We start from the raw sequence: 25694 nt of genomic DNA on the forward strand, positions 1-25694 counted from the left end.
TTTATCTTCAAGTTGGCCTCGCAGATGATGGGGGTAGAGTAGGAAGGACATGGCATAGGTATGGAGCAGGCTCTAGCACAGCCTTTCCCAACTTAGGAAGGGGTGCATTTATCTCGGGTGTGGTCTCTGATCATTATCTCGATGAGACCTGCATTCATCTTGCTTTCACACCCTATCAGATATTTGCATCTCACTCTTGTGTTTTATGAAAGATCCAGGAGTCCTAAGGGATGGACTGGCTCACAGAAGAACACTTAGGGGAGAAGAGGATAAGACATTAAGAGATTTGCTGCAGTGAAAATAAAACCCAAGAGTCCTAAGACCTAGGCTGACAGTCCACCTTAACTTGCCCGGGGGAGTCCTAGCATGTGCCTATTTCCATGTCCCATGCAGCTTAACATTTGTTCCGGATTTTCCTTTTATTATTTTTCACAAGTATCTTTATAAATCGTTGCATTAAAATAAGCCAGAAGGGGCTGGTAGATCTTCATTTTGTTTCACGGACTCCTATCAAGGTCTTACCCAGCTGTATATGAGATGCAAGTTCAGTGAACTGAATTCCCATTTTAACTTCTGGTGAAGACCAGGGGTGACTGGTCTCTGTTCTCCCGGTTGTTCTGGGCTCAAGGTAACTGACTCCGCCTTCCCAAGTGTAGCAGGCAGGGTGTTTCCTGCGCATGCAAAGTGTGCTCAGCTGTGAGCACGGGGTTCATTAACTCCTCTGGGGCTCTGGTGGTAGTGAGAAGCCTTTGATGCTCTGGCTGCTCCCACTGGTGACCTATGCGGGGGACCGACGGGGTACAGCATGCCTCTGTCATGTGATGCCCAGGAACTGTAGGAAACTGTAAGTGTCCTTGTGTAGGAAAAGAGTGGTCTCATGCAGGAAATAGAGTCTGAGCAGCCCTCCCATAGAACAGAGAATGCTGTGGGAATAGCAGTATTGTCTCTTATTTAAATTCAGTGTTTATTATTTGGTAACACTCTTATTTCAGAATAAACCCTTTTTGGCAGCTGTGAACTCAAAAAATAAAAGTCCATGTTTAAGGAAAAATTCATTACTGAGTTTCTTACAAGAGTTGATGAACTTGCACAAATTGTTTATCAACAGTTTCCATCCATTGTGGCAAGTGACTCCAGGAAAAACAGGAGGCAAAATTTGCTAACAAAACATCAGCATCTAGTTTTAAGAATTGATAGTTATCTTAAAATGAATCTTATCGATGATGTATCTGCGGAAGGTGGGTTTATAGATCCCTTTACAAAATATGATACTTCATATGCATCAAATGGTTTTTAAAATAAATTTCACTCATTTTTTAATTCTAAGTCTCCTTACACGCACAAAAGGTGAAGTGTTTGCATTTAATAAGCTCACACTTCAAGCAGAAGGAAAACTGCAAATACTTGAAGGCTCTCAGTTTTATTCGTGCTGTGAGTTGCTTCACAAAGAAACTCAGTTAATTCTAATAATTGGTACAAATTTTTACTTCCAATGGAGGAAATGAAAATAAAGTTTCTGGAAGTTTATTCTGAAGGAGGTGAAATAATCTGGCCTCATTGTCCACACTACTGTCAGATTCATTTTTTTAAAAAATAAACTTTAGCATTGAAGAATAAATGATTGATTTTTGTAGTGAGAAGACACATTCTTACCTTACATTGCTTCATGGCAAAAGCAACATCATTACAAAACTAAGAAACTTAAGGTGCAGAAATAGGTTTGAGATTGGTTTGGGGGTTCATATAACTCATACTTCCCTCCCACTGAGCTGCAGTGTTAGATCGATTAAAATAAAAGTGGCAAGCATTTAAATTTACACCTATTTTTGTATATCCTCTTAGAGTAATTAAACCACAAAATTTTTGTGATGGAGCTAATGGTGGATATAGCAAAAAAGGTGCTCCTGTCTCAGGTTGTACTTTTCTCTTTGCAGCCCACAGTCTTTTTAAACATTTTTGCACCCTCAAAGAAACTTTTTGCACCTTCAAAGAACTAATTTTGTAAATCAACCTACATGTTTTGCAGTGGTATTGAACTTCATTCATAAACACATTTGTCAGTTTTGGTTGCATTTTATTCAACATCTGTTGGATAACTTGAACCTGAATTTCAAAGAATAGTGTTCACAAAGCTTCATTTTAAAGCTTTGAACCAGTTGCAATCTTTGAAAACATTGCTTACAAACAGGAAGAATGAAGTTTATTTCTATAGTAGAAAGGAAAAAAAAATGAACAAATTAAATGTGGAGAACTCAATATAGAAGACTTTAGTTTCAACGTTATAATTGCTCTTTGGAATATCTTAATCTTTGGAAAACTCTCTTGATATCATTTTTATTTTTAAGTGCATAAAGTTATATTCTTATTGGGTGGAATGAAACCGAATGGCTTATGATTTGGAATCATAGACACAACTTATTTGAAGAGTTTTTCCCTTCAGAAAATATCTGTGAAAGATAAGTACTTGGGAGATTAAAAGACAATATCTGAGAAAGCATTTGGGCTAAAATATTTACGCATTTTAATATGAAAAATAAAGAACTGGAATATATGTTAGTAGAATTTGCTTTAAACTTACAAGGCCATCAAGTAACTAGAGAAGAAGTGTTTTTCTCAATTAAAAAATAATATAATCTACAGAGGAGATTCAGTTGAGGATGTCAACAGTCTCAAACTTATTAACAATTAAATGCAACGTTAGTACTTTCCAGTATGTACTACTTCAAAAAGCTTTAAAAATGCAACTTTGAAGATTACATGCAATTTTATGAAACAAAAAGATTTTAAAAATATGTCAAAAAAGTTCTTCAGGAAAATACCATGACATAGTAATGACATAGTAATATTAGAAATAAATATGACTTAAAAAACCATGATAAAACAATGAAAATATATGCCAAGCACCATTATTCTGCTAATGGTATTGTTTAATATTTGGGTAATAGGTGGGACAAAATAAGTTATTTCTAGTTTGCTTTCATGGGCATGGATATATTTATTTGGTGGCAATAATTTCATTTTTGAAAATAGGTTTTAAATAAAACAATTTTTTTAGTTCTACCAATATAAATAAATCAGACTATTGATCAATAAATTAATATTTTAGATTATAGAATTTTGGTTACTCCTAGCACTCCTTTTGACTCTAAAAAGTGTCCTCATTCAGTTGATAAATTATATGACCTCCCTGATAACAGAAATAAAAACTGAAGAAATGGTCCGCAAGAAGAGAGGGAAAATGGATGGAGGAGTCAGTGGAGGGAGGGACAGGAAGGAAACCAGTGGAAGCAAAAGAGAGGAAAGGAAGGAGGCAGGAAAGGAGGTGGGGAGCCCCAAAGGAGCTGGGGCATAGCACATGATTCAAGAGGACATCCCTCCTAGGGACTGCAGAGGCCAGGAGAATCTCGGGTGGCAGGTGTTGGTTTTCCATGTATCTCCTACCTTGTCCTGCCCCTCATTTAAATGGAAGTGACTCCATACACAAGTCAGTTAATGTAGGCTGTTGTTCTCTGATACATTTCCACCGAAGGGTACCCAAGAGAGCTGGGTACAGCAGGGCTTACACCTGAGATGAGAGAGGACAACAGGGAAGAAGTAGTGAATCCCCATGAGTTCATAATATAGGTCCCTCTGGTGGTAAATAACCATCCCTTTCTGAAAGAAATCCTTCATCAGCTAGAAAGACAGTGCTCTCAATTCTTGATTCTTCCATTAACCATTTCATCCCTTACTCATCCACTCATTCATTAATTCATTCACCCAAGGAGCATTTGTTCATTACTTACTGAGTGCCAAGCGCTTTGTTAGGCACTGGTAGGGCGCATAATGGAATAAGGCAAAACTTAAAGGCGTACATAGGTTTTGGTTCCATAGATGGTCAAGGAAGCTGCCAGTTGGCATGGGGCATGTTGGAGGCCTATAGGGTGCCCCCAAAGGAGCATCTGCTTAGAGGAGTACATGGAGGGGGGAAGGGTGGTACCAGTTTCTCCAGTTAAAATAAGCTTCCACTGTCCCCTCTTCCTCCTCTGCTGCCTCCTGATCCCCACCCTCCTACCCATGCTGTCTTACCTGGCAGGTAAGGGTTTTAGGTCAAAATGCAAGCCACGGCCCTTTGCTCTTGCTGTCTTTAATAGTAAAAGAAAAGCAGTAACACAGATCTCCAAGAATGATTCTCATTGCTCCTTGGTGTGGCTTCCAACTGTTGTTTCATTCCTATCTGGTGTCAGACAGTGTCCTGGAAAAACTTTTAGGACCCAGTAGCTGTTTCCTGTTCCAGGTTCCTCATGTGTTGTTTCTGGGCATAGAAACAAATCCAATTCAAGCAAATAATGCTGTCATCAGGATCTTGTGCAGGCGTTGGGGTAGGGGAGAGGCCTGGCCAATGGAGTGCTATGTTTAAAATATCTTGAGATCTTCAGAAACATTTGTTTTTGTTCAGAAGTGTTCATTTGATGTTTCCCTGACCCACGCAGTTTCCCTATGGGCTTAAGCTCCCATTTGTTAAAGAAACAGATGGGAAAACCAGTTCAATTTGTGTTTGTTTTAGCATTTAAGACAGCTTACCATGAGTTGGTAGAGGTTGGACATTGCAGATTGTGACATGTTATATTTAGCAGGCAGGCAAGGGAACAGAATCATGTGACCAATTTAGAGAGGTAGAAGCTGGGACCTGCCCAGTTGCACAGAAAAAAATCACTGGTGGCACTGGGAGTCGAATCCTATGATCCTACTGTGGGGCCAGTGACCTTGAGTGGGATGATCTTAGGTGGACGGGGAGAATCGCAAGTGTCAGGCAGATTTTTCCAACTGCTGGTGGTTTCCCATTACCTCCTGCCTTGTTTTGGCCCTTCTCCCTATCGAAATAGAGGCAACTCTATACACAAGTCAGTGAATGTAGGCTATTGTTACATGATACAGTTCCACCCACAGGTACCCCAGAGAGGTGAGGAGTGCCCCAACCCCCAGGGATGGTCCCTGTCAGAGTTTGCATTCTGGAAGGGAGGAGCCAGCATGCTCAACATGTTAGTCTGCCCAAGTGAGTTGGACAGGGTAAAGGGTAAAGAGTGAGGGGTGAAGGGAACTGACAAAGGATGATGAAGAACCTCAGAGGACTGAGGTGGTAAGAAGAGAGACAGTGTTTCTGATCTCTGGTGAGACCTGTGCCTGCAAGGGGAGCTGTGGCTGTTGGTGGAGCCACTGCCCAAACCATGGCAAGGCAAGGAGGGGACCAGAATAACCAGTACCCTGACCTCTGACCTCTGACCTCCTTCTGGGCCTTCCCATGGGTTAAACCCAACTGTGAGCTGGAGGACAAGCTAATCCAGGGGGTGAGCCAGTGGAGGTCAGTCTCCCAGGACACAGAGTGGCGTGGAGAGGGATGGAGGCAGGCGGAAGGTCTGGACGGGCAGGCAGAATAACCAGCACACTCCTTACTTTTACAACACTCCCTCGACTCAGGCAACTATGATCTATCTAAAATACCATGTGCTGTTTCTCCCATTGCTGACAGAAGCAGAGAATGTGCCCTTTCAATATGGTGGAGCTTCTGGAAATAAATAGAAGCTTTATGGCTCCATTCGAATGCACAGTGGAGATAGCAGCCTACAGACAAGCTAAGAGTAACTTCACCTTGTGCCACCATAGGCTAGATAATCCAAGAGCTATTTCTTTGGGTCTTTAGGTTTCCCAGTGTTTAGAGGTGTTGTTTTTTTGTTTGTTTGTTTTGTTGTTGTTGTTGTTGTTTAAAATAGGGTTCTGAATTAGGAGTCAGAAAGCCTGGGCTCCTGTTCCAGCTGGCTTGTGGGTAATCCGCTCTGGGTGTTTTCTCATCTGTGAAATGAGGAAATTGGGTTAAAAGCTGGCTTAAACCTCTGTTGGCTCTAGCGTTTAGTAGGACTTTAAATCAAAACCAAAAGACGACTTAGGAGGAAGGATCCATGTATGCAGGGGACTATCTGAGCATCCCAGACATGAGGGTCTGGAGAAGCAAGAGGAAGTTCTGAAATGCTCAGGCCGCTGGATTGGTTGGGCATCATGTTGTCAGAATCATAAGGTGAGGAGGTGGTTTCTCAAAGAAGCAGGCTGGCTCACATGCCGAGAATGCGAGCTGCTGTCAGAAGCCTCTGCTGCCTTCACGGTCTTCTCCAGGCCAAGGCTAAGCACAAAGAGGCAGACAACTTCTTAGCTTTGCCCCTTTCCACCCAGGAGAATAGAAAGAGACCTTTGAGTCTCCTTTAAGTGAGCTCCTGCCATGGGAGACTGTGAGCCTTCCTTCTAGCCTAGTCCCCAAGGACTTCAGACCCTTAAAGGTTCCCCTGAGATCTCCTTTCCCCCGAATTACCCAAGTCATTTGAACCTGTATTTAAAGGTAGACCTGGGTGCCTGGGTGGTTCATTGGGTTAAAACCTCTGCCTCCTGCAGGGTCCTGGGATCAAGCCTCACATTTGGCTCTCTGCTTAGCAAGGAGCCTGCTTCCCTTCCTCTCTCTCTGCCTGCCTCTCTGCCTACTTGTGATCCCTGTCTGTCAAACAAACAAACAAACAAACAAATAAATCTTTATAAAAATAAAAAAATAAATAAAAATAAAGGTAGACCTAAAGACAGAGGAAATTTGGAAGGGCAGTCTTGCAGTGGCTGCCCGTCTTGTCCAGCTGTAACATGAGTCGGGGATGAAGAGCCTACCTTGGCCCGTCTCTTTACATGGGATTCAGACTTGGAAGTGGTGCAGTAGTCAGTGTGAGCCTACAGAAAGAGGCCACTCGGCTACACCTACCACTTTGTAAGGAAGGCCCCAAAGCAGCTCCCGTTACCCATCCTAAGAGCTATCGAGTTTCCTACATGGCAGTTAATTGTTGACTATGATAACACATCTTGTTATCAGTTTTTCTTTAATGAATTCCCTAATAGATGTCATTAGGCATTAAGTGCTACATTACTTCCTCTCAGAAGAAATATTTAAGGAAACTACACATACACACATACACACATACACACATACACACACACACACACACACACACACACACACACACACCAAAATTCTGCATTCTGAATTAGTCCATCTTTAACAATCACAGACCTTGCTATGGAACCATGTTCTTAGTGATGTGCTTGTATTAGCTCCTTTGGCTTCTGACAATATGTGTTTCTGAGGATAGAATTTGAAGCTACAAGCCTATGCTCATTCAGAAAAAGGGGGCAGAGACTGAATTCTAAGAAATTCACTGGATCTCATAGGAGACAGAGAGCCATGATGAAAAATAGATAAACAATCTCAGTTTGTCAGCGCCCTGCATAGGGAATTAAACTCACAACTTCCATGTTAATGACACTTTCACATTTAATTTCCTGTGTGCCACACTGAAAGTGTATCTGCTGAAAGTGGAATTTCAGTCCATAGAGCTGTCTTATTAAGTGAGTGTGTGTGAGGTTGTACCTGTCAAAACAAGATTCTGGAAGCTCATTTAGAGCTATAATTTGGAGGGGGGTAGTATACAAAGGAGATTGTACCATGTAGGACTATCATTGTTTTCTCGATGCCATTATTAGTATTAGTAAGCTGTTACTTATTAGCACGAAGCATTAATTATTAGTATTAATAAGAGCCATATGGAGCACCAGTAGCCTGCAGTGTGCTATGTCCAACATGGGCCAGTCTAGATCATCAGCTTAGGGGATGGCATGCTAAACATGGAGGCAGATGCAGAGTAAGCAGCAAGGAGCAGAGCTGGGGCCCTGTAAGGAAAGGCTTTATTACAGGGGTATATAAGTAGACACCCTCTGGCCTCCAGACAGCCTTGTATAAGTAGACAATGCATCAGAGCCCTTAGTAGGATAGCAAAAATGCATGTTCTGTGTAGGAGAAATGCAAGAGTCAGACTTGCTACTCAGAATCAGGTGTGCCCCTAAGATGGGCAGCATCATTATCACCTGAACGCTTATTAAAATGTGGTCTCAGTCCTATCCTGGACCTTGTGAAGAAGAATCTGCATTTTGCAGTCCCAAGGTGATGGATATGTACACTGAAGTGTGAGCACCCTGACTCTAGAGTCTAGTGACTCCCTAACTTTACTAACAAAGTCAGAATCTTGGAGGTTGGGACTAGGCATGAGTATGTTGTCAAAAGCCCCAAGTGATTTCAGTGAGTAGTCAACTTTGAAAACTCGGATCAAGAAGACTGTGCCACTAGACTAACTTAAAATTCTTCAAGAACCTTAAGAACTTACATTCTAATTCTTGGAATAGATCTGAGACATTGTATGCATGCCGGTGAGCTACACTAACCTCCGTGCCCGTGTCCTTCCTTCTTGCAGAGGACTCAGCCACTCAGAGATCCTGGGCTGACCTTTCTTAGCCTGGTGTTTTCCTGCTGTCTCCCTAAAGTCCACTTCTGGCTTTTGTTGCTTGTTTTCCCCTCCAGGTGAGAGCACCTGTTTAGAACCCCTCTGCTGTCAGGAAGCCTCTGTGCTTTTCAAGGTTTCAATTTTCTTATGGAGGTAGAGGGGCTGAGTGGTGGGAGAGACTGGGGAGACTTGCCCAGTGTCCCCATGCACATCACCAGAGGCCTCTAAAGATGAAGTCTTCATCAGTCTTTTGCATTTACGGAAGCCTCCATTTCTTTTCTCTAACATGATGGTGGCAATACCTATCCCACCCTTTGGTTATTAATATCTGAAGTATTTATTACAAAGTTTCATATTTCTTTCTCCTCCTTACTGTATGTTCAAGCCAGAAAGGAGACTGTTGTCACGGAGGTTAATGGGTAAGGTCAGAGATGACCCTATTGGAGGACAGAGTCAGTAGAAAATTACAGATTTGTGAATGCAGCATTGTAGAGAGACATTCTCCCTGCCTTTGAGAGAGACAGCTGTCCCCGCAAATCCTTTCTCCCTTTTTTCATAGTAATATAACTTCTCTGGCTAGAATCAAAACACAAGAAACAACAAGTGTTGATGAGGATGTGGAGGAAAAGGAACCTTGTGCATTGTTGGTGGGAATGCCAATTGTTATAGCCACTGTGGAAAACAGTGTGGAGGTTCCTCAAGAAAATTAAAAATAGAACTATCCTAGCATCCAGTAATCACCCTACTGGGTATAAAAATACTGCTTTGAAAATATGCACCCCTGTTTATTGCAATATTACGTACAATAGCCAAAACCAGCCCACCAGTCCATTGATAGGTGAATGGATAAAGACAATGTGGTTGTATATACACCAGTGGAATATTATTTAACCAGACAATGTGATTGTATATACACCAGTGGAATATTATTTAACCAGAGAAACACTGAAATCTTGCCATTTGAAACAACATGAATAGAGCTAGAAAGTATAATGCTAAGCGAAAAAGTCGATCAGAAAAAGGCAGATACCATATGATTTTACTCATGTGGAATTTAAGAAATAAAACAAATGAACAAAAGAAAGAGAGAGAAAGAGAAAAGAAGAAATAGACTCTTAACCATAGAGAACAAAGTGATGGTTACCAGAGGAGAGGTGAGAGGAGGGAGTGGGTGAAACTGGTTAAGGGGATTAAAAAGTTCACTTACCTCGATGAGCACTGAATAACATATAGAATTGTTGAATCACTATATTGTACACCTAAAACTAATATAATACCATATGTTAATTACACTGGAATTAAAATTAAAAACTTAATAAAAATGAAAAAAGTTAAAATTATAAAAAAACTAATATAATTCCTCTGTGGGGAACAATACAGCTGAGAATTAGGACTACATTTCCCATTCCCCCTTGCAGCTAAATGTGAACATGTGACTAAGTTTGCATATCAATTTCCAGGAACCTTCCTAAAGAGATAGCTTGGGCATGCTGATGTGTTCCTTCTTTGTTCCTGCCATCATCTTGCTTCTTGGAGTTTGGGTGCAGCCACCTTGGACCTCGAAGAGGGGGACTATCTGTATCTTAGGGGTTTTAGAGCATTGAGCTGGAAAAGATAAGGTTCTTGAAATGTTCACAGTAGAGAGTCACAGGCTACTTCCATTTGGACTCCATGTATGTTATCATGAAATGAACTTCCATCTTGTTTACCACAATTATTACTTTTTTTTTTTTTTTCTGTCTGCATTTGCAACTGAATCTAATCCCAACTGATATGCTGCCTATAGTTTCTTCCCCACTGGCTGAAATTCCACTTAAGATATATTTCTTTGGATGTTAAAGACTTGTATCACTCGTTGTGAAAGACTTAGCAAAATATGGATTCCATAGTATGGGCTCCTAGCTTCAGTCTTTACAGGTGACATTCTTAGCCCATTGTCCAGTGCCAGGAGAGTGTGTGGACAGCACTGGGCGTCTGAAAGGTGAGGGGAGACAGTTGAAGAAAATCTACCCTTTCAATATTGTGCCAACTCCTCTTACGGGCAACTTGTCTTGAGATAAGAAATGATTATCTTGGATGTTGTTACCTATATTTCCCCAATTTTTTATTATTAAAATGGTGAACACATAAAATTGAAAAGAAAATATTTACAGTGAACACTCATACATTCACCATCTACATTCAGCTGTGAAAACTGGAGCATACTTGTTTCATCTCAGTCCGTCTATTTGTCCCTTTGCCCATCCTTCAATCCATCTTTTTTTTTTTCATTATATTTTGAAGTAAGTTGCATGCATCAGTACACTTTCTCTTGACTCCTTCCCTCTTCCCTAAATTTTGTTCATTTTTGTAGCTTCTTTGTTTCTGTTTAAGCCCATTTCCCTACAAAGGAAGGAGAGCAGGTGCTCCAGAGCCAAGAATTATGACTTAGAGATCCACAGGTACCTTTCTTGACTCTTCTAACACCCAAAGTTACATGGCCACAAATGGAGGATGGAGATGCTGTCCTTCTGGATATATCTTGCCTCCTCCCTCTCTACTCTTAAATTTGCTCCAAGATTGTTCTCCAGATTTCCTTGATCCCTATAGGTCTCCTTTCTTGCTTGTCTCCTGCCATTTACTTCCATGGCTTGTTGAGGTAAAAAGATCATTCCTCCTTAGCCAGAATCTTCTCCATTCTCTTCAACTAGATCTTCCTCCATAAGCTCTGCAGTGAAGCCTGCCTCCCTTTGTCCCCTTCTTAGGGCATCTGCCCAGCAATTCTGTATATGTCACTCTAGAAAATCAGTTCACCTCCCCTTGGCTCAAAGCTCAGGTTTTGCTTTGTGTTTCTTAACTTAGAGCTTCCTGTGGTTGTAACTTGGCCTATTTTTTTTTAAAGATTTATTTATTTATTTTAGAGAGAGTGAACAGGAGGAGGGGCAGAGGGAGAGAGGAGAGAGAATCTCCAGCAGACTCCCTTCTGAGCATGGAGCCCGACCTCACAACCCCCAGATCATGACCTGAGCCAAAACTGAGACTTGGATGTGTCACCGACTGTCTTCATTGGCGCCTCAGTCTCCTAAGCGTCCTCCCTCTCACTCTCTGGGAACCCCAGAATATCAGACCTCCTGGAGTTGAAGAGGGAATGAGGAATTCAGGATTTGCTCTTGGAGTTTTCTGACAATAAGATAGGTACCTAGATGGATTCGAGTTTTTTTGTTTGTTTGTTTATTAACATATAATGTATTACTTGTTGCAGTGGTACAGGTCCGTGATTCATCAGTCTTGGCACTCATCGTAGCACATACCCTCCCCAGTATCCATCCTGCAGCCACCCCATCCCTCCCATCCCCCTCCCCTCCAACAACCCTCAGTCTGATTCCAAAGATTAAGAGTCTCTTATGGTTTGCCTTGCTCTCTGGTTTTGTTATTTCATTTTTCCCTCCCTTCCCCTATGATCCTCTGTCTTGTTTCTCAAATTCCACAATCAGTGAGATCATATGATAATTGTCTTTCTCTGGTTGACTTATTTTGCTCAGCATAATACCCTCTAGTTCCATCCACATCATTGCAAATGGCAGGATGTGGGGGGTTTTTAGATGGGTGCATAATATTCCACTATATATATATATATATATATATATATATATATATATATACACACACACACACACCACATCTTCTTTGTCCGTTCCTCTGTTGATGGACATCTGGGCTCTTTCCATAGTTTGGCTATTGTGGACATTGCTGCTATAAACATTGGGGCACAGGTGCCCCTTTGATCACTACATTTGTATCTTTAGGGTAAATACACAGCAGTGCGATTGCTGGGTCCTAGGATAGCTCTATTTTCAACTTTTTGAGGAACCTCCATACTGCTTTCCAGAGTGGCTGCACCAGCTTGCATTCCCACCAACAATATAGGAGGGTTCCCCTTTGTCCACATTCTCGCCAACACCTCTGGTTTTCTGACTTGTTAATTTTAGCCATTCTGACTGGTGTGAGGGGGTATGTCTTTGTGGTTTTGATTTGTATTTCTGAGGGATTAGTTTAACTAAAGCTGTTGCTGGCTGAAAACTCACAATGTGCCAGCACTTTGCATGAATGCATATTACCTCATTTTATCCTTGCAGTAACGCTTTGAGGTAGATACTTTTACTTGTCTTCCTTTTATAGATAAAGAGGCACAGAGAAATTAAGTAATTGGCCCATGTTTGCACAGCTGATGAAAGCCCTCTAGTATGTTTTGTATGAGGAAAGCTCAGGTTGGAAAAGATGGTGTTTGTGGGGAATGTGGGTCTACTGCCTTGTAGGCTATGTAGGGCTGTGCTTACATTTATATTTTCATATTGCAACATTTTTGTTTGTTTTTCAAGGCAATGTTTTTCAAACTAGACTCTTCAGACCCCAATGGTTCATGAATATTCTTGTGTTTTACCACATTTTCTTTCAAAGGGCTGTGTGCATTCTTCCAGTTTGAGAAACACTGGCTTAGAGGAGGTGGGGTGGGGGGGGTTCTTCTTCCCAGTCTGTCTTCTCCTTGTTGTCACAGCCCCCAGCCTTAGTTCACCTAAGTGAACTAACAGGCCGTGCCCTCATTCCTCTCACTAAACTAGGTTTCACAGTCCATTTGGAATAATTTCTTATCCATCTCATCTGCACATCAGACTAGAAGTTGGGCCAAGAAAGGACTCAGAAAAAGGGAGAGAAGACAGAGGTTGTTTTCCAGGTAGGAGGAAAGTCATAGCAAAGGGCTGGAGGTGGGACTTTGCTGGAATAGTGGGGAAGCTCATCACCCGTGTTACAGGACTAAGGGTAATAGCTGGAGGAAGGTCTAAAGGCAGCTTATCTGTAGAGCTGTGAGTGCTAGGTTATGAAGTCTAGGCAATGCTCTTGGCAATGGGGAGCCAGAGAGAAATGAATGAGCAGGTGCAGTCCCCAGTGAAGCCTCAGAGGAGACAGGGGAACCTGGAGGAGATGGGCAAAGGTGGCTTTTCAGATGGGCAGAAGTGAGGGGAGGAGTGGATAGGACTCTTCCGGCAGCCCTGAGCTGGACCTGCCTAGCCACCATGGAGAGCCATGCAGGCTCTGGTTGTGTCCCCCCAACATGCAACAAGGAAAACACAAGCCCTGAAGATCTTCAGCTCTAAGACCCTAAATATAGTTGTTGGCTTCCTTCTTTTGAAAGAAAATTGTTTAATTCTGCTTCTTGGGCTGCCCTTTGCTTCAGTGCAGCATAAGCCAAAAAGAGAGAAAATAACTATTAACCCAAAGAATTAAAATCAGAGAAATGCAGCCAGTAGTTCTCTGTGTATCTTGTAAGCACTGGAACTCTCTCCACTCAGCTGTCGTGTGCACTGGAGACTGCGCTGGAGCAGCTGGGTCTCCCGATCTAGTGACCACACCAGATCTCTCGCGGGTGTTCCCATCCAGCCCAGCCTGCCCCTAGGAAGGCAAGAGCCCCCACTCTGGTACAGCCTCCGCAACCCCTGTTATATCACCACCGGTATGATCCCACCTCCCCCAAGCACCTGAATAAAACCAACAGCACTGTGGCCTTTGATGGTCAAGGGACATACTGGGAAAGCGAACTTTCCCATGTGGACAAAGGAAAGACATGGAGAGCAGGACCCAGAGGCAGGTCAGGGACTAAGTTCGTCCCCAAGCCCCTTGGCGTGACCGAGCCCCAGCACAGCTGTGACATTAGCAGCCGGCATTTGAGGCACAATAATAATTCTTCAGATCAAAGCAGCTCCGTCTTTAGACAATTACAGTAAAATTGAAGCTCTCCTCTAAAAGAAACACATGCTCTTGTTGTGTTCCCCCCCTCACCCCCTCCTTATCTGATTCTTTATGAACAAATTGGTTTTCAGGGCTATAGAAAGAACCGATTGGAAGCTTAAATTCTCACTGTCTGCCCAGGGGTGGATTCGCAGGGGTGGACATGGAACATCTGAAAGCTGATTTTTTTTTTTTTTTTAATTGATATCCAAGAATAAAAGAGAGAATGGTAGGAGAAGCTGATCAGGAATGAATAAAGTCTCCTTTTAAGCTGAAATAACACCCTCCCCCCATCTTCCCTCCAGAAAAGCCGGACTGTAATTGCTTGCAATCACTCGGCACAAATTGTCTGCTCGTATTTGCTTTTTAATTTTGTATAATCTGGTCCATTTCGCTCTCTCTGCCTTTGAGCTTAACCTCTCTCTTTCTCTCTCTCTTCCTCTTATTCCTTCTCTCTTCCTCTCTGTCTCTTTAATTCTTCAGGGTCGTTCAAAAAATTAGTAATAATTCTCAATGATATTTGATGGCTTTTACCAAGCAAAGGCACTCAGGGAAAAGAGAAAAAAAATACACACATACGCCAGAATAGAATGGATCTGGGCTGCATCTGCTTACAGGTTCATTTCTGCATCCAAAGTATTGTTTATTTTAGTGAATTAATACAGTCTTTTAAGGCAGGGTAGACATTTTAATTAAAAACTGGACTGATCCCAAAGTGAACAACAACAACAAAAAAGCCAGAACAAGAGAGGTGATTTCTCAGAGTAACTGTGCAGGCTTATGTCTCCCGGCCCCATAGATCCCCACTTGTTCTCACAAGTGCATTCCTTTCAACACCCTGTCGCGTCCGTCCTGCCATCTCACCGACCAGTGCCTACCTCTCTTCTTTGGCCTGTGCTTTACCTATGTGGGGCCTGGTAAATCTAAAAGGAGACACATCAGTTGGCATTGCTTGCTTTCCAACTATGCAAAAGGTGATAGGGAGGTGAGGGGACATTTAGATGGGGGAAAGTCCAGAGGGAAAATCTTCCAAGGGCAGAGAAAAGAAGAAAAATGGAAAAAGAGGTGGGTGTGAAGAAGGTAAACAAGATGAAAAGCACAATTTTTTCCAGGAGCCAGGGATGTGACTAAGGCTGAAATATATGCTTTCTATCAGCACCACATGCCCTGGTCTTCTGAAAGAGACATTATATGCCAAGAAAAGGAACATCAGTTGAACTGTGTGGCTAAGAGTTTGATTTCTGTCCTGCTTCAGATCCTTACTGTGGGTTTGTTTACAGATGACTTCTCTGTATTTCAGTTTCCTTTTCTGTAAAGTTGGAATGACAATGTAGCCTTCCCTAGGAGGCTGCTTACGTGAAATAACACGTGTAAAGTACATAGCAGGTGCTTGGCATGTTTTAAATGCTCAAGAACTATTAATCGTTATTATCATTATTTCAGTTTAATACCAGATTACTTAAGATATCGGGATTCAGTCAGGGAAGTAGATAAGAGTATTAGGAAGTAAAGAATTTATTACAGACATTAGAATTTGCACACTTACGGGAAAAGCTGAGGAAGTTAGATCTGGAAGGAGAGTTAGAAGAACAGAGAAAAATCAGAAATGGTGGTTTCACTGCTGAATTCTACCAAGGGCTTAAGGAATTAACATCAATTCTACATACTTTCATCCGGAAAGAAGGAAAAAAATACTTCCCAATTCATTTTATGAAGTTAATAGTATCCTGATACTAACTACAGACTAATACAGAACAACAAAAGAAAGAAAGAAAGAAAGAAAGAAAGAAAGAAAGAAGGAAAGACAAACCTGTGGGCCAATATAACTCATGAACATAGACGCAAAAATTTTTAACAAATTGTTAGCAAATACATTTCGGCAATATACAAAGGGAATTTTATACCATAACCAAGCAGGGTTTATTCCAGCACTGCAAAACTGTTTACATATTCATAAATCAAACAATATAATCCACCATATTTACAAGCTACAGAAAGATTGCATGATTTTATCAACTGAGGCAGAGAAAACATTTGACAAAATGGAATACCTGTGCATGATAAAAATTCTCAGAAAAATGGGAATAGAGAGGGATGCTCAACTTTATAAAAAGCATCTACAAAAACCCTACAGCACACCTTATACTTTTTTAAAAATAGGGTCCATACCCAGCATGAAGCCCAATGCAGGGCTTGAACTCATGACCCTGAAATTGGGACCAGAGCCAAGATCAAGAGTCAGACGCTTCACTGACTGAGCCGCTTAGGTGCCCTGCAAACATTTTACTTAATAAAAAGACTGAATACTTTCCCCCAAAGATCAGGAATAAGGCAAGGATGACCACTCTCACTATTCCTGTTATACACAGTGCTGCACATTCTACTCAGTGCAGTAAGGCCAACAGAAGAAATCAAATGCACACAGATTGGAAAGGAAGAAGTAAAATGATCTTCACTTGCATAAGACATGATTGTCAACATAGAAAATCCTTAGAGATCTACAAAAATTAATAATAAAATCTTCTAGAATGAATAGCGAGTTTAGTAAAGTCACAGAACAGAAGATACAATACATAAGAACCAACTATATTTCTATAGATTAACAATTAACACATGGAAATAAAAATTAAAAATACAATGCTATTTATCATAGCTTTAAAAATGAAGGCTTAGGTATAAATCCAGCAATACATGTAATTCTTGTATGTTGAAAACTACAAATGCTGATAAGAGAAATCAAAGAAGTCCTAAATAAATCGAGAGAGGTACTATGTTCATGGTTTGGAATATTCAAAATAGTAAAGATGTCAATTTTTTTGAATTGGCTTATTCCTCAGTGTAATTCCTATAAAAATTCCAGTAGGATATTTTTGTAAATATATGCAGAATTACTCAAAAATTTATATGGAAATTCATAGAAACTAGAATAGCTAAAACTGTTTTGAAAAAAGAATAAATATGTGGTAGGAAATCAGTCTACCCAATATAAAGACTTCATTTTTGGCTACAGTAATCAATGCTATGTGGCATCGTCACACACATCAGTAGAGAAGACTAGAGAAGACTAGAGAAGCCAGAAATAGACCTACACAAATATGGCAAAATGATTTTTTTTTTAAAGATTTTATTTATTTGACAGAGAGAAATCACAAGTAGGCAGAGAGGCAGGCAGAGAAAGGAGGAAGCAGGTTCCCCGCGGAGCAGAGAGCCCAACGTGGGGCTTGATCCCAGGACCCTGGGATCATGCCCTGAGCCGAAGGCAGAGGCTTTAACCACTGAGCCACTCAGGCGCCCCGGCAAAATGATTTTTGACAAAGATACAAAAGCAATTCAGTGGAGGAAAGATGGCCTTGCAGCAAACGTTGCTGGTGCAAATGGACATCAATGGGCAAACCTAAATAAACTTCAACCTAAGTTTTTAAAATAAAAATTAGGGGCACCTGGGTGGCTCCGTGGGTTAAGCCTCTGCCTTTGGCTCAGGTTATGATCTCAGGGTCCTGGGATCGAGTCCTGCATGGGGCTCTCTGCTCTGCAGGGAGCCTGCTTCTTCCTCTCTCTCTCTCTCTCAGCCTACTTGTGAATTCTGTCTATCAAGTGAATAAATAAAACCTTAAAAAAATTTTTTTTAAAAATTAAAAAATTCAAAGTGGATTACAGAACTAAATATAATTCATAAAATTATAAAAACTTTTAGAGAAAATAGGAAAAAGTCTTCAGGCTCTAGAGCTAGGAAAGATTTCTTAGTGTTGACAGCAAAAACTCAATCTATATAAGGAAAACATGATAAGTTGATTTGGCAAAATTAAAAACTCTTGCTATGTGAAAGATCCTTTGAGGATGAAATAACAAGCTACAGAGTAGAAGAAAATATTTGCAAATCCCGTATCCAACAAAGGACTAGTTTCTAGACTATATAAAAACTTTTGAAACTCAGCAGTAAGAAAAAGCAAACAATCTATTTAGAACATGGCAAGTGACATCAAGAGTCATTTCACCAAAGATATACAAATAGCAAATAAGCACATGGAAAGATGTTCAACATCATTAGCTATTTAAAAAATATTAAATTAAAATTAAAACCACAATGAGCTATCATTACACACCTATTAGATGAGATAAAATAAAAAAAAATAGTGACAATACCAAATACGTTTAGGGATGCAGAGAAATCACTCCTACATTGCTGGTGGGAATTCAAAATGATAGAACTGTTCTAGCAAAGAGTTTGGGAATTTCTTAAAAGTTGAACATGTAATTATACTACCCAACAATTGTACTCCTGGACATTTACATTAGAGAAATGAAAACCTATATACCATGTAAGAACCTGTACATGAATGTTTATAACAACTTTACTTATAATAACAAAAAGCTGGAAACAACCGATATGTCTTTCAATGAGTGAGTGGTTTTTATCAAGAAGGAAAAATACACAAAAGATTGGGGGATAAAGGTTGGGATGATAAACATGGAGAGGTGAACTATAGTAGGAAGAGAGGGAGTTGATGAGTGTAAGGACAAAAACCAAGAAAGTCAGAGAAGCTCAAAGCTCAGGTGTAAGGATTTTACTTGGGTGTCTTAAGCAGCAGGTAACTACTGTGGGGTTGAAAATCATGTTTAAAAGGGAAGAAAGAAGAAGAGGGGAAATAATAAGAAAGAAAAGGAGGTTTGAAAGAGGGAGTGAGAGAGAGCTCTCTAAGGATAAATTTTTTAGTTGACTAATGAGGGGACAGAAAAAGGAAAACTAGTAACTATTACCAAAGTAGGCAACGACTGTGGATGCGGGTTGTGACAATGTGAGCCAAAGTGGTTCAGGTACCTTTCTGTGACACCAGCACCTAGAATGTAACAGAAAGACTTGTCCAACTGCTGAGCTCAAGTGCCCTTTTCTTCAGGTAGTGTCAACCCTAGAAGGAAGCTGGAATGGAATGCAACTCCAACCAGGCTAACACATCAAGAGCTAGGGCTGTGTGCAGAGCATTTTCCATGCATTATCTCTTTTAGGTGTCACCAGGAAGCAGGTATTACTGTCTCATTTTATAGTTGACTGAATGGGGTTCAGGGAGGTTATGTAACTCCTACAAGGTCATTCTGCCAATAAGGAGCAGATCCACATGGAAAGAAACTTTCCAGCTCCCATAATGCAATCAAAGCCAGGTGCTTAAGGGCTGCTACTGGTGGGAGAAACGTTCTGTGAAAGGAAGACAAGATCTCATGGCGTCCATATTTGATGACCAAGATTTATACTCCCACTGGAGTATCAGGCTGGTTTCAAGGGAAATGCTACCCCATGGAAGAAAACTGGTAGTTTCCTCAATAAAAATCCTCCAACCATATTGGTTATGGGAGTGGGAGGTACAGAAAAGGAAGAGAAGTGGGTCTTCCAGTCTACTCAAAAACACAATCTACCCTCCATTTGTGGCGGTCCCTTTTCATTTCTAACCCAGAGCAATCAATGGACTTCCTCCTTTCTGAATGCTTTCTCAGTGTGTTTGATTCTAGAGCCCAGGATCCTTCCATTATCCCATCCTGAAGGGAACTTATGGGGCAAAACTCTGACTGACCATTCAAGTACTTTAGTCTGAAAGGTGATTGTGATTACAGAATTTGAGAGGGAGGTAGGCAGAGAATTATCAATACCTAAAGTGGATGCACATGTTTTTTAGTAGTTGATGGTTAATAGTTTTTGGTTAAGTAAATAAATTATCAAATGCAGCTTGATTCCATCTTTCCATCCAGATAGAACATAGGATGACATCTGGATCCCATTCTCCAGGCCTTGGAGCAGCTCCTCATTCATTTCAAGGTTGTAATTTTCATTTTGATGTCAAGGCAGCTACTTTTAGAACTGAAACAGAAGAGATGAAATCTTATGATTTTTGAGGGGCACCTGTTTTTTTGTTTGTTTTTAACTATGGTTGGCTGTGGCCTTTTCTATTGGAATGTATTTTCCATTGTTTTCATAATTTTTAGCAGTAAGTGGTCTTAGTCAAGAAGGTAACATTTGCCTAAGAGATTCAGTTGTGGATATTTTCTAGAGGATGTAGTCCCCAATGACACTTTGGTTTGTATTTATCTTTTTGCCTGGTGTAGCATGGAAGGTGATCTCTGTAACCACATGGGTCTTCCTGTGCTGCAGAAGGTAGGAAGGTAGGCAGGTAGGCAGTCAGGCAGGAAGGAATCTCTTTAATTTGGAAATTGATCCCAGTCTTAGCGACTTTAAGAACTTAACAAATTAAGAAAGTTCTTTCTTTTATTTTCTTTCCAGGGATTTGAAGAGGAGAATGAGGAGCAATTCTAAAGTGTCCCTGTCTTGTGACCCTGTCACATTCTCAGGGAAATGAACATAGGGGAGGCTACAGGATATCCTAGCAAAAGAGACAGCAGCCTTCTGACTCTTGAGAAGAGTTCTGTGCCCTTCCCGCACATGCCCCATTGATGAGAGGGCTCCTCTAGCACCCTGATCTTTTCTGGAGCGTTCTAAGTCAACAAGTATGGTTTCCTGGACTGGAGAAGTCTGACTAGCAATTTTCTTCAGGTAAGTGACATTTCTGCTTCAAATTCTAAGAATTCTAAAGAATAAAAAAATAAACAATGCAAGAATAAAAACAAAAAAAAACTAAACACTTCCTGGTGCTGGGGCTTATACCACAAGTGAAAATAATGTTAGAAGCTCCTACCAACCTAGGTTAAAGGATCTCTCCAGTTGTGCCTCCTCACTCCTCCCCAAATCAAACATATTCCCTCCGTAAAAATAAATTGGTACCTGCTTCTTAACAAACAAACCCTTTGAGGGCAAAAAAAAAAAAAAAAAAGGAAAAAAAAGCAATATTAAAAAAAAGAAGAAAATTACATGTGTATTTTCTCCTGACACAGTTTTAAAAGCTGTTTGTAGCTGATTTACAATGCTCCTAGTATTCAGCTTTTCATTTGAAATTCTAATAAGTGCTTTGAATGGGTTGGAGCTTGTTAGAAAGTAAAGGGAATGAAATGTCTTCATTGAATTGTGTGGTTTTACTGGCTTCCTCATGGATGTCCTAGTTCTCTTCACTGTCGCCTTTCTTTCCATGGAATGTTGTTGAGTTGATAGAACAATGAAAGCCAATATGGAGTCAGAGGATGACCATGCGGAACCATCATGTCTGTTCCATTTTTGTAGTCCTCTGGGTCTATACATCCACCCCTTGGTCTGCATATTCCTATGCTTTGTAAGTGAATTAGAAGAATTATTTATTCCATCCTCCCCAAGAAATTCTCCTCTAAAAATACAAATATAAAGTCTCTGGGAAGGGTTTGGACATCTCAGATCAAAGGTGCTATTTTTATGGATTAAATGTGCTCACCTTTCTTCTAAAAGCAAGTGTTGGCTGATATGAAAACCAGGCCTTAGCAGATCTTGGTTCCTATCAATAGGCCATGGTGTAATTCTACAAGCTGCCCCATCTGTGACGGGCACCAAACAAAGCCATAATGATTTTTAAAAGGCAGTCAGGTCAGAATTCGTTAACGATATGCTTGCATTTCTAAATCATTTAAATAATAAGTAGCATGTTCTTGGCATCAAAGGTCTAATTCTCATTTGGTCTGACCTTGGCAAAGATAAATCCAGGCCCAGGTTAGCTTGCTGTAACAGTTGTTTTACTGCTTTATCTTCTAATATCCTCGCTTTCCCAACACTGTTATTATAAATGATGGAAAAATCTTGAATATTTGCATAACATTACAGAAGATTTGTGACTGAAAGGATAGGATGTTACTTACGCAAACCGTATATATCTTTTCCTGTGTGTTTGTAGTCAGTTCTCACTCTTCTTTCTTAGCCACACCACCCCTTCCCGGAGGATGACTTTCTGACTTAGAAAAAGAAATAGGAATCATGAAGGGTTTGAGTGAGTTGAGGAACGAATAGATGGTGAAGAAATTGAGAACATGTGGATTGGCTCTTCTGAGAAATTTGGCTGCGCGAGTGGGGCGAAAGAGCCTTGACATTTCCTAACTAACCTGAGCAAAATTTCTGGAGAAATGGCTGACTTTGGTAGGTCTAATGGTCTCAACACCTGGGAAATCCTCTTAAGGTATTTATTCCCTTAGTATTTTCATCAATTTAAAATTTAAGATTGAAAAAAATCTGACTAGTTTTATTGTCTGCTGCTTGCTTCAAAGAACATATCTTTATATCCTCTGTAAGACAGTTTCTGGTTGTATAAGGTTGTCTGGATTTTCTCTCTACAATAAAAATAACAGGGATCTGAGATGGTGGCAAAGGAATGGTTGCAAATGAAAGCCTCTTAGGATGTTCCAGGTACCTGTTATTGCCTCACAAACCACGCCAAAAAGGCAGTGGAGGAAAACCACAATGAATTTATGACTCTCGTGGATTCTGTGGGTCAAGAATTCCAATAAGGTGTAGTGGGGATGCTGCCCTCTCTGCTCCACAGTTTTGGGCTCAGGGCTGGTTAAATAAGAGATTCTTGGCTATGTTGGATCCAATGGCTGTGTCTTCATGTGACCATATTTCTGGCATCTGAAGAGCTTGGAAAAATGTTTTACGTACCTAGGATTTCCTATGTGAATTAGAAGCTTTGGTGTCTTTCTGCCAGCTAGAAGAGTTCATTACATTTTTAATGTGATTAAAAAATTTAAATAAAATTGTGATTTTTATATATAGCCATTGGTGAAAGATGTGTTTTTAAAGCAGTAAATTAAAATCTCATTAATATTTCAATGAGAATATTTTGTGCTTATCTGTTTCATCTCTATTTTTGACCTATGGCTTAGAGTTCACAGCATGAAGGAGATGGTGAAATCTGTTCACCATAAAATGTTAATTATAAGTAAATTACAGCACAAACGTTCAATCAGCCACATTAATTCTATATAAAGTGAATTATTGTAGCAGAAAATTTTGAAATGTGACTGAATTTTATAATCTTCAGTTTCCTTTTTCTACCTTTTATGCCAACTCTGATGCCCATGTGTTTATTCCAGAAACTCTGAGCTCTTTGTGTAGAGTTGAGCTCATTCTACTCACTGTGTTTTGAAAGTTAAATACAGTGTGCACCACCCCCCTCCATCTCTCCAAATGATTCTGATTTGTACATAACTCTGTTTGCCCATGGCAACTTAAATGAAAGCTTTGATATTTTTCAAGCAGAGTTTGGCTTTTAAATGAAGGTGTTGGGTTTGTCATATGAAAGAGTTCTCTCCTAAAATATGATCAAAATGTCCTCACATATGTCATATATATATATATAAATTATCATTTTTCTCTTGGATTTAGGTCTGTTTTAAAGTCGCAAACTTTTTTAAAAAGAATTGTTTTTATAGCCAAAACCCAATGAGTCTTCCATCTGGGATCATCTTAGTCACAGAAAAATACAAAGGGAATCAAAAGTCTTATCCAAAGAGTAATAATAATTTAGAAAATGCTTAAAACATCCAGACTGCATATGGCAGCTAAGCTAATTGTTCATTAAAAACAAAAATATGGATGCTTCCTCAAACAAGAATGCCTCGATATATTTATTTTGTAATCAGAAATAAGGATGCTGCTCATTATTAATAGGATATTTAATGCAGTGACTAGATGCTGGTAGGTACTGTATTCAAAAGAAGACACAGATATTGCAAAATACTGGGGAGGGCGTTACTTTTTTATTATTTGGTACAACTAACAGTCAACTGAATTTAAATACGTAGCCTAAAGCATTTGAGTGATAGGGGTTTTCAATTCCTAATTGTCTTCAGGTCTAAAGTATTTTGTGATGGATGCAGTATGCCTCTTTCCACTTCTCAAGGTCTAGTGTATCCTAGTGGATCTAGAATGTTTATGTTGAAAAGTTGGCTCATATTCTGGAGGACCCATTTTAGATCCATTTCGGATCCCTAAGACAAAAGCTGTCACCTCTCTCCTGGTTTTATCTCACCCATTGTGCTAACATTATTACTCAGGTATCTATTCTGTGACCTCAAGAGGACTCCATGACTTAGGGGAACATAAAGAATGGCGCATGTATTGTAACCTACCAATGCCTGGCTTCTGTATTAAGGATCAGTGTTCCCATTAGTTGAAGGAGATAGCCTTTGTTCCTTCAGAGAAACCATTCCATTTAACACTCATTAACTCAACAGAAGGCTGAAGCATCCAAGAAAAATGGAAATGCTTTCCAGACTAGATTAATAAAGGAAGATGCAGAAATGGGAATCATAGTACCACTAAGAGAAAAATTCTTCTACTATAAAAGGGATAAGGGAGAGAATTTCCAATTTGCTAATGGAAGAAGCTGTTAATCTGCAAATGTATTCAGGCATTGGTGAGTCTGCCTTTGACATGCTCAGGAAACCTTGAGGATTAAAATATCTGAGAGAGTCAGAATTAAGGATCTGATAACCATTAAGAGAAAAGGAGCATCCACTTCCTAAGAGGCTAGATCTGCTAAAGAAAATAGAATAAACAGTGTAGTAAAGTTGAAATGATAGCCACTTTAATTTGAAACCATAAGCAAAAATTTTAAAAATAGTAAAAATGATGTGATGCTTCTATTATAATTTTCTTCCCCTTTCTTGATGCCCCAGTTTCCCAATCTGGGCTCTTAGTGTCTTCTGGTGTCTAATTTCCTTGTCTGTCATGTACAAAATTATAAATACATTGATAACAAAGTGATAGAAGACTTTATCTTTCTTTTATAGAGTAGTGACCACTGTTTTTGCAAAAATTGTATATGTTCACATTTTATAAAATTAAAAATGGTTAAATACAAAAAAAGCAGAATTTCACTAAAAATCTCACCACTCACAAACAGTCAGCTTTCTCACCTGGTGAACATTTCCCCAAATTCTTGGGGAGAGAGGCAGAAACAGTGAGAGGCTCAAAGAGACTGAGAAAAAATTGAGATTTTTATTTATTTATTTTTATTTATTTTTTATTTATTTTATTTATTTTTTTTAAAGATTTTATTTATTTACTTGAGAGAGAGACAGTGAGAGAGAGCATTAACGAGGAGAAGGTCAGAGAGAGAAGCAGACTCCCCATGGAGCTGGGAGCCTGATGCAGGACTCGATCCCAGGACTCCAGGATCATGACCTGAGCCGAAGGCAGTCGTCCAACCAACTGAGCCACCCAGGCGTCCCAAAAATTGAGATTTTTAAAGAGGCATTTTGGGGACGCCTGGGTGGCTCAGTTGGTTAAGCAGCTGCCTTCAGCTCGGGTCATGATCCCAGCATCTTGGGATCGAGTCCCACATCAGGCTCTTTGCTTCACGGGGAGCCTGCTTCTCCCTCTGTCTCTGCCTGCCATTCTTTCTGCCTGTGCTCACTCTCTTTCCCTCTCTCTCTCTGACAAATAAATAAAATATTAAAAAATAAAATAAAAAAATAAAGAGGCATTTTGTACGACAAAAATAACTATGAAGTGTAAGGGTACTAAATTATTTTGGGGGTACTAAATTATTAAAATTAAAAGAGGGGTGCCTGGGTGGCTCAGTGGGTTAAAGCCTCTGCCTTCAGTTCAGGTCATGATCGCAGGGACCTGGGATTCAGCCCCGTATAGGGCCCTGCTCTGTGGGGTGCCTGCTTCCTCCTCTCTGCCTG

The 25694-nt window shown here is 40.2% G+C and overlaps 1 protein-coding gene across 1 annotated transcript in view; it reads left to right on the plus strand.

Moving 5' to 3' along the window:
* LOC116579026 (basic proline-rich protein-like) overlaps positions 1 to 25694 on the plus strand; it is an 822180-nt gene that overhangs the window by 444630 nt on the left and 351856 nt on the right. Inside the window, exon 4 of the mRNA XM_032323799.1 lies at positions 20374 to 20643. The gene's annotated coding sequence lies outside the window, so the exon portion shown is untranslated. The remainder of the gene's footprint in view (positions 1 to 20373; positions 20644 to 25694) is intronic.

The sequence above is a fragment of the Mustela erminea genome, chromosome 19 (genome assembly GCF_009829155.1).
Source record: "Mustela erminea isolate mMusErm1 chromosome 19, mMusErm1.Pri, whole genome shotgun sequence".
Lineage (NCBI taxonomy): Eukaryota > Metazoa > Chordata > Mammalia > Carnivora > Mustelidae > Mustela > Mustela erminea.